At 42.0% G+C, this 10,001-nt stretch overlaps 1 long non-coding RNA gene across 1 annotated transcript in view; it reads left to right on the forward strand.

The window, feature by feature from the left end:
- Positions 1-1,137: 1,137 nt before the first annotated feature.
- The window catches only part of LOC108715350, a 10,678-nt gene continuing 1,814 nt past the window's right edge, over positions 1,138-10,001 (forward strand). The window contains exons 1-5 of the long non-coding RNA XR_001935496.2: positions 1,138-1,236; positions 4,324-4,373; positions 8,789-8,857; positions 9,087-9,138; positions 9,461-9,621. This is a non-coding gene — a long non-coding RNA (uncharacterized LOC108715350). The remainder of the gene's footprint in view (positions 1,237-4,323; positions 4,374-8,788; positions 8,858-9,086; positions 9,139-9,460; positions 9,622-10,001) is intronic.

Genomic DNA, 10,001 nt, shown 5'->3' on the forward strand with positions numbered 1-10,001 from the left:
TATACTCAGGCTATAGTGTATTTAATATTGTTGATATGGCCTTTTAATAACACTTATCTGCCCAGAGAGTCTGCTTGCACATCTGATGGGGAGAATACCAGAGTGTCTGAAACCAAAATGGCTGTACCCCTTTTTTTAGTGGGGTAGGGTTTACTAATTTACTGTTAGGTTACCAAAGTCACAGGTAACAACCAGGTCTCTCAAAGCTGTTACAAATTGTTCTGTGGATTTGCCATTACGCTGTCCACGTTGGTGGAATTTATATCTTTCAGCAACCATATTTACTTTTGGCACGAAAAAGTTCTTTAAATCAGTAAGTGCAGTTTCATGTGTCTCATCAGGTAATAGCAGGTTCATGCAGCCATTATACATCAACAGTAACCAACTCTAATCCTTTAAGCTGTATAGAAAGTACTGTGTATTCACAGTATAACTATTGTGTACAGTGACACCTAAAGGCCATTTGTATAAACCACAGTACCTTTGCAAATAGATTGTTTGCCTCAGTTTCATTAAATTTAGAAGGGTTTTGGTATAATATATACCAACCCCAATATTCAGCAAATTCCTGTAGAATTTTTTCCGGGTTGCCCGTAGTTAATCCAGTTTTAGTTCGGGTTTTATGTAAGGAAGTATTTGGGATCATTACCAAATGCAATGTTCGAGCTAAAGGGGTATCTGGTTTATTTCCTTTTGTGGGGGATCACTCTTTAGGTAGTAGCAGCAGCAGGGCCGGGCCAAGGGGTAGGCAACTGCCTAGGGCGCAGTTACTGGGGTGGCGCACTTCTCAAGGTTAAAAAAAAAAATTGTTTTTTATTTTTTACTTTTTAGTTCACTTGGCTTGTTGACCTTTATTAAAATACATCATAATTTATAAAATTTGCATGCCCCAACCCCCTTTGGGGTTTGTTTTAGCCTGATAAATGTCTGAAGGCAGCGCTCACCCACCCTGGAGCAGACTTGGTGCCTTCCAATGCTTCTAATACCTTGGTTTCAAACCAGTTAGCACCTCCCATTGTCCAATAGGTGTTTAGAAAATCAGTCCCTGGCACTGTCCACCAATCATCTCCAAACATTTCCATGTGGGCGTGAGACAGGAAAATGTTGCTTATTGGCAGGCTGTGCTGGAGCCACGGAGCAGGATTGCAGATGATTTTGTGTAGACTGCAGTTGTTGTTGGAGACTGAGTAAAGGCATATCGCATGTGGTATAAAACAGCTTTTTTGGTTGCCAAAGGTAAGAAGCACTTGTAACCACTGCAAATCGTGACCCTGCCCTATCCTTAGCTTCCTAGAGAATATACATACACCCAGGGTCGGACTGGGGGGCCCGGGGCCCACCGGGACTGCTGGTCCAGGGCCCCCCGCCCCCCTACAGCGACGCGCAGAACTCGGCACAACTATGCGTATGCGCCGCTCGAACGCCGCCATGCGCATGTGCGAGCGGCGCTTCTCGGTGCGCATGCGCGAGGGCCGATACGCATCGCCGAAAACTTTTTTTTTTCAAAATTTTTATATTGGTAAAGGGGTCTGGCCCGGCGGGGGCCCACGAGGGTCGGGGCCCACCGGGTTTTTTCCCGGTGTCCCGCCGGGCCAGTCCGACACTGCATACACCTTTTGTTTTAAAGGGCTTCTGCTCCCAAAAAATAAAATTTTGCCTAAGGCTTTAGCTTCTGCTAAATTGGTACAATGGTCAGAAACACTGATGCAGAATTTTCGGCTTAAATGACATTTACAGATAACTTTAAAACAACTGGATGTATATCTGACCCATGCATATAATTACATATTCCTTCTTTAGGAAAACGTATTTTTAAGTTTACATTTAGTTTAAGGGTTAGTTCATACGAGGAGATTCGGGGATATTTTGTCGCCTGGTGACTAATCGACCTCGTCTTCTGAGTGACAATCTCCCCGAACTGCCTCAGCGTGATGTCTGCACTGAATTTGGACACTATAATGACTCTTTTTGATATTTTTTTTTATTATTTTTTTTTGGGTTATGGGGGTTTGGTTGCATTTATCGGTTGGTTTTAAATTACCATGTAACACTAAATCGACCATTCGCAATGAATTTGGTCAATTGGACTGTGATTGGTTAAAATTAATTATGTTAATTAGCTACACAAGGGGTGGTGTTAAATTGTTAAATAGCCTTGTCCTACACTTGTCTGTATGCTTGACAAAGGGGTTTACCCCGAAACTTTGCACTTTGCAAATAAACGCAGCAAGGGCTTGTCCCTGCTTGATTTTGGACCCGTGTGCCGGTTGTATCTATTATACTTACCTGTATTGGAGGATACAGAAGCCTTCTTCACTGAGCTTTCACGACACAGAGAGCCAGGGTGTGCAAGCTGGTATTACTACACTATTCCTCAGCGTTTTCCCATATGCTATAATGAAAAGTCACCTGCACTAATGCACATGCGGCAATGCGTTTTCCATTGTCGCCCCAAGTTGCCTTACACAGGCAACTTCCGCGACTATGGAAAACACATCGCCACGTGTGCATTAGCCCAGGTGACTTTTCATTATAGCCTATGGGAAAACACGCTGAGGCAGTTCAGGGAGATTGTCGCTCAGAAGACGAGGCGATTAGTCGCCAGGTGACAAAATCTCCTGAATCTCCTTGTGTGAACTAGCCCTAAACATGCAAAAGAGTGTGAGCCAATTTGCAAAGGCAAGACCTGCTAGAAGTCTGGCAGTGGCAATTGCTGCTCCTTTAAACACTGATGCTGAAGGTTCCCAGTTTTTAATTATTTGTCTTCTTCTGACTCTTTCCAGTTTTCAAATGGGGTAAATTAACTAATCTAAAAACAAATGCTCTCTAAGGCTACACATGTATTGTTATTGCTACTTTTTATTACTCATCTTTCTATTCAGGCTTTTCCTATTCATATTCCAGTCTCTTATTCAAAGCAATGCATGGTTGCTAGGGTAATTTGGACCTTAGCAACCAGATTGCTGAAATTGTAAACTGGAGAGCTGTTGACTAAAAAGCTAAATGACTCAAAAACCGCAAGTAATAAACAATTAAAACTGGTTGAAAATTGTCTCCGAATATCACTCTCTACTACATACTAAAAGTTAATTTAAAGGTGAACAACTCCTTTAATCTTTATGCAGCACTTCCTATATTATTGGATCACTTTTGTGTAGCTAATTTTTTAAATGGGTTTAACCCATAGTAGCCATTCAGCAGTTGTTTGCTTTAATCAATTTAGAACAGGCAGAATAAAGATATTATTGACTGGCTAGCAACTAGGCAAAGGACAGACAGATGGATAAATAGAATAGGCCTGAATAGAAAGATGAATAATAAAAAATAACAAGAACAGTAAAATTGTTGCCTTAGAAACTAATGGATTTTGGGTGCTGGGGTTTGTGACCGACAACAAACACCAATTTATTCTGCAAGTTGTAAAGTTGATGAAAAGGAAGGCAAATAATTAAAAAACTATACTTGAAAAACTGAAGCTTCAGCATTAAGTTAACTTTTCATATGTTACAGAATGGCTAATTCTAAGCAACTGTTCAATTGGCCTTCATTTTTTCTATTTTTTTCTATTTTTGAATTGTTTGCTTTCTTCTTCTGGGTACAGATTTGGTGGCAATATTTATGGCTGGCACAGGTACAGATTTTGGGGCAATATTTATACGAATTAAAAGTTTCATTAATGTGGTGTAAGGTTTGTTTATTAAAAAACTGTAATGGTAAGGTGGGAAATGGTAATACAGGATGGGGGGCGCTAATTGAAGCCCTTGCCTAGGCTGCCAAACTGCCTAGGCTGCCAAACTACCTTGGCCCGGCCCTGAGCACCAGCAACTCCTTTCACACAGACAGTAGACAGTACACAGGTTTCCAGGTGATCTTACGTGTGCATTTATTTAACACAGCAGCTTAAACACCAACATAACAGTTCATACCCTTTGGGAAGGCAGTAAACAAAAATAGTCCAGCTGTACTGATAAATGAAAATGTCCTTTTCCCAAAGGTCCCACAGTTTCCCACTTGGGTAATATAAGTCCAGCAAACAAAATTAACTTGTGCTTTTCTCCTGGAAGCAGCCCGCTCCCCAAACACTTGGGGGAATAAGGCCCGCATAGGGCCTTATTCCCACACCTTTCCCCTAAGGTGTGGCATTTTTTAGCCTCCCCCACCCTGCCCAGTTAGCCCCCCCAGGTGAGAACAATGGAAGGGGGCTAGCAGTGGCGGGAGAAAGAGGGGCCTGCTGGGGGAGGAGGATTTTTGGTGGAAGGCAGGGTTTTAAGGGGTTGCAATTTGTTCAGGAGCTCATTACTTACATGTTTTTTGTTTCCACAGGATCTCTTCATTGTCAGAATCTGATACATCGAATAGTGAAACAGAAGGGGGTAAGATTTTGGCTTTAATTAAGAAATATTTTAAGGAGGGTAAGGAGAAAAAGGATAAAGCAGTAGTAACTGTAAAAGAGGGGGGACAGTTGGTGGTACCTGTGGGAGCCGCAGATACTTATGCATGTGTTTTGACAGAAACAGCGGCTCATTTGCCTAGAAAACTGAGAAAAGCAATTGAAACGGGCAAATTTGTAGATGTTTATGAGTTGACAAGGGAAGCAGTACAGCAAGTGTTTATTTAGAAAGAAAACCAGAGCAATGTTTGAATGTGGCAAAATACATAGATACAATAGTGGACACCTATCTTTTTTTAAAAAGTTACTTCTTGCTCTGATTATGACAGGGCATTTAGAAAGAAGATTGTTAATAGCAAAGTGTTGTAATTTGGGCAAAAGGACATAGATTTATGGACGAGATGGGTTTCAAAGGAGCAAGGGGGTTTTAACAATATGAGTAAAGGGTCGGTGGGGTATAAACCAAGTAATGTTTGCTTTGCTTACAACGAAAAGAGATGTAGCAGGGGGTACTCTTGTAAATTCAAACATGCATGTTCAGCCTGCGGATTGTCCCACGTGAATGTAACAAAAAGAAGGAAGGGAATAGGCAGCCCTTTCGAGCAGCTCAGCAGAAGAGCGGAAACGCCAATACAAGTGGGCAAGCTCATTGAGGCATTGCAGGTTCATCCGGATAGGGATATAGCGGGATTTTTAGCAAAAGATTTTTCGGAAGGTTTCAGGATACCAGTCTTAGAGGTTCCACCTCCTACTAAACTTTACAAAGGGAGGATTGCGGGACCATTTGAGGAAGTGCCTATAAATGATTTGGTAGTGTCACCATTAGGTATAGTACCCAAAAAAGAACCAGGGAAATATAGGATGATTCAGCACTTGTCATATCCGGAAGGGGCATCAGTAAATGATGCATTGGACAAGGAGCAATGTTCAGTTCAGTACCAGTCTTTTGAGATAGTTAAGATGCATGGAGAAGGGGCTCTGATGGCAAAGTTTGACATAGAGTCGGCATTTAGGCTCTAACCATTGCACCCTGATAGTTTTAAGTTGACAGGTTTTTTATGTGGATATGTGTCTTCCAATGGGGTGTGGAATATCTTGCTCGTTTTTTGAGGCTTTTAGCACATTCTTGCATAATAGGCATCTTACAGCAGCCCCTTTGCCAAAATACACAAATTTCCAGGCCTGCAATACATCTGACATTAATTTAAAGTTCACCTGTGGACACGTAGTATTTTAGTGTTCGAAAGTTATTACTGCAAAATGTAGCATATTTTTCCCTCATCCCATGTGACCGGTCAGCTTTTTTGTATCCCAGTGTCAGTCCCCCATAGAGTGGGGGTGTGGTTCATATTGGGGGTAATCAGGTGCAGGTCTCTAGCCCTCATAAGATTTTTCATTAAGTATATCTTAATGAATTTGCTGTTATATACACAATGTAACTGCACTTCTGTAACAAAACATAGGGCACTATCTGTGTCCTAGGCCTTAAGGCTCGTACAGACAAGCGGCTCTTGATGCATAATGACACATGTAAGTGTCGGACGCACGTGGAACACCGTATATTGACTTCCACCTACGTTCAACACTTACATGTGTTTTTAATTGAAATGCAGGGCAGTGCAGGAAGAACCGCTTGTCTGTACGAGCCCTTAGTGATTTTAGGATTCTCTGCTCAAAGAATTTAAAGCCTTCTAAATTCATTTGACTGTAGAGTAGCATACTCAACCCCCATTCCTTCCTCATTGTTTGGACCTTAATTACCTTAATTGTGTATTCCTGTGATTAAATCTAGAAGCTGATTTTATCTAAGCCGCACTGAGCATTGTTTAGCCATTAACATGCCTTCAGCTCATTTGCATTTAGAAAGCATAAGGGTTTGTTTATGTTGAAGTGTTCACACATATAGGAGGCCTTTTGTTGGGGGAAGGCCTGTTAAGGGTAAGGTCACACTGAGCATTTCGAGGAGATTTCCTCACGAGGAAACTTCGGGCGACTCGGAAAACGAATCGGAGCGTGTGTTTATCCCCGCGATTTTTCATTTTAGCCAGCGCAAGAGTAAGGGAAGGCATTCGGGGAGATTGGTCGTTGCAGAGACGAGGCGATAAGTCGTCATGCGACTAAATCTCCCTGAAATGCTCAGTGCGACCTTACCCTAAAGGAGAAGAAAAGTTAGTTATACATCATGGCTATGGGCACACAGGCTGTTATCAGAGGTTATTGTCAGCCTCTGAATTTTTGCAAGCAGAAAGACAACAGCCTGTGTGTCGATAGCCTATAACCATGACCCCATGCATTGTCACTTCCTTCTTAATGCACACGTGCAAACCTTTTTTTCCCTCCCCCTCCTTGATATGTCGGTATTACAAGTGTGAGTTGCTGTCAGATGTTGTTATGGAAACCACACTGTTCTTCTCTAAATGGTTAGGCAAATTTCAAAGGCACAACTTGTGCATAACTGTGTTGATTTATACCAAGTCCCCTTCCCAAATCAGCAACTCCCATCTGATTCGCTATCATCTACACATATATATGCATACATACAGTATATGCACAAATTGTACTTGTTTTAATGTATCAGGTGCAACTGTGTCAGACTGAACTCTGCCCTTGTCCACAGTAATCATGCAATGGGTAACCCTAACCCAAAATTGCACTTTACACACTTTATGTCATCAAAAATAGTCCTTTACATTTTTTTAGGCAGGATGTACGCCCTGTGGTATCCTTTCAATCCTGCACACATGTTTGAAAACATGCAACTTATAGTGTCTACCTTTAGGGCTCTTACTGACGAGCGGTTGTAGTTGCGATTCCGTTTTTCTGCGTTCAGCCGCAGGGGAGCGCAGGAATAGACGCATTACATTTTTCCAATGGGGATGCAGCAGTTGCATCTCAACCTGCGTTCGGCGCCTACACGCGCCTGTGTGAGTACAGCCCCATTGGAAAAATGTAATGCGTCTATTCCTGCGCTCCCCTGCGGCTGAACGCAGAAAAACGGAAGCAGTGGAGCGCAGCTTCAAACGCTCGTGAGTAAGACCCCTTAGTAATAAATTCCCTGTGACTCTAATTGCAAAGATCAGTGCAGCCAGGGCTGGAACTAGGGGTAGGCAGAGTAAGCACGTGCCTAGGGCACAAAGCTGGGGGGCGCCAGGCATGTACCTGCTCTGTCGCCTACCCCATGTCCGGTTGCATCTCTCCCCTTGTATTTCCGCATGCGCGTATGGCAATTCCCGCTTCAGTGCATGTGCACACGCCATTTTGTGATTCCACTCATGGTTATGCACGCGAGCATTAATTTGCGCATGCACACAAAAGTACCAGTTCACGCATGCTCGCGCTCAGTCAGCGCCAGCCTGGAGAAGTTGCCTAGGGCGCCTGTTGGGGCTGGCCCGGCCCTGAGTGCAGCAAATGCTGTCGCTACTTTACATTATTATTATTGAGCTACAGTTACATTAAATTATTGAATTTGAATTATTGAATTATTATCATACTATAATAAAGTAGCATTTTAAAATTACCAATAAAAAAGTTTGATAGCACATTTGAAGCAAAAGTTTTCCATTGTAAAACCCAGTACCCAGGCCTGGATTTGTGGCGAGGACACAAAGGCCAGGGCCTAGGGTGATGAGTTTGTAGGGGTGGCATGCCGTCCAGCTGTATTGGCAATGCAGTGTTCCCCTGCGCTAAGGTGCCTGCGCCAACGCGGGGGGGGGGGTGAGTGTGATCATCGTGATCTGTGGGCGTTAGGACCGCGAGGCCTTGGGGCGTCACAGATGGACAAAAGGTAAAAAAAATGCAATTTTATATGTTTTATAGTATACTTTATTAAATAAAAACATGATTGAATAAAAACATGATTGTGAATTATCAGAAAAAAAAAAAGTAACATGCAGGAGTTGAACCCATGACTTTTTGCTCCAAAAACCATTTTAAGATTTTATAAAAACTTAAATAAATGTATGCTTTTTTTTTTCTGGGAGGGGGAGTGTTTGATGCAGTTCTACGAAGATACCAAAGCCTAGAACTAAGATCACTGCCTTTTATCATTTACTTCCAGTGATCTTGCTGAGTGCCCTCCAAAAAATCAATACATTTGCTGTCTGCTTTTGTTCTAATAAATTTGGTATCTGATCAACACGGGGGATTTGGGCAGCAGTCACGGAGGTTAAAAACAAAACCGGTCCAGGCGTGGTTGTAACTGGAATTGCGCCTATTTTCATTTATAGTCAATCTATTCTAAACGTCGGGACATCGTGTTTCTCTGCAGTCAACGCGACTAGCGCATTCAATTTGGTCTGTTACAGCGCGCCAGACGGACAATCCCTGCTGGCTGCATCTGTATATGTACCTCTATCTGTACATCCCCTAAAATGCTACTTCTAAACTACTCTCTTGTAGGTTCACTTCATGTTGGAGACCAAGGGGAAAAGTGTCCGATCAACTGTGGATCATCTGCAAAGTGTTCTGGTAAGGTTTAAACATGACTTGATTATGCTATTCAGAGGTGAGTGTATGGGTATGAATGATGTGTGTTTTGGCAGGTTAAAATGTTTTAATGTGGAATGACTTTGTTTGGCATATGGAAATAACCATGAAGAGAAAGTTAAGTCGTTAAATGTATGGTATGTATGCCTGGGTTGAACATTGGTGATCTATGTGATGCTACAAGCTGATTATATTTTTTTCCTTTTTTTAGAAAGAAAGCAAAGGGACCATTGTTTTAAAAGTGTCACCACAAACCACTTCAGGTAGTTTGTAGTAAAAACTTTTGTATTCATGTAACTCAATAGACGTTTTTCTATGGCATCATTATACAGCATTTAAACATGTAAAAGGGTAGATACTTGGAAAGTGTTCTTACGCTCTGCCTTTAAGTACATACACCAGGGCACCAATACTTATCTGGGTTACCATTATCCTATTCGTTAAACTTCCATTATAATACCTATATCTTAAAAGGTGCAAGTGTGGGGGTGTGGGTGTGTGGAGGGGGGTAATTTACATGCCACTAGTATGATTAAACTCCATTGTGTTAGCATTGACATCTTAATTTTGTTACATTTTTCTCAGATGTATGTACGAGCACTGCAACCCTCTCTCTGATACACTGATACCATGCCGTGAGTCTGGCTTGTCATTTCATACTGGATATATACTTCAGATCATAAACAAGGCTGATTCCAATTGGTGGCAAGGACGTTGCTCATCCCCTCTCCAGAACTTCAGGAGTGGTAGGTATTAAATTAGATTTATACTAGTGAATATGAGGATTTTGCACAAGTTTATTCTTTTGTCTTCATAAATATATGTGGGCATCATTTATAAAAACAATGTTGTAATGTTGCTGATAAAGAAACTAGGGATGCACTGAATCCAGGATTCGGCCTTTTTCAGCCGGATTGGGCCAAATCCTTCTGCCTGGCGAACCGAATCTGAATCCTAACTTGCATATACAAGGAGGGAAATCGCATGACTTTTTTGAAGTAAAAAATGTTTTCACCTTCCCACCACTAATTTGCATATGCAAATTAGGATTTGGATTCAGTTTGCCATTAGGCTGAATCTTTCACGAAGGATTCGGGGGTTCGGCCGAATCCAAAATTATGGATTC

This window comes from Xenopus laevis, chromosome 4S (assembly GCF_017654675.1).
Source record: "Xenopus laevis strain J_2021 chromosome 4S, Xenopus_laevis_v10.1, whole genome shotgun sequence".
NCBI classification, from domain to species: Eukaryota; Metazoa; Chordata; class Amphibia; order Anura; family Pipidae; genus Xenopus; species Xenopus laevis.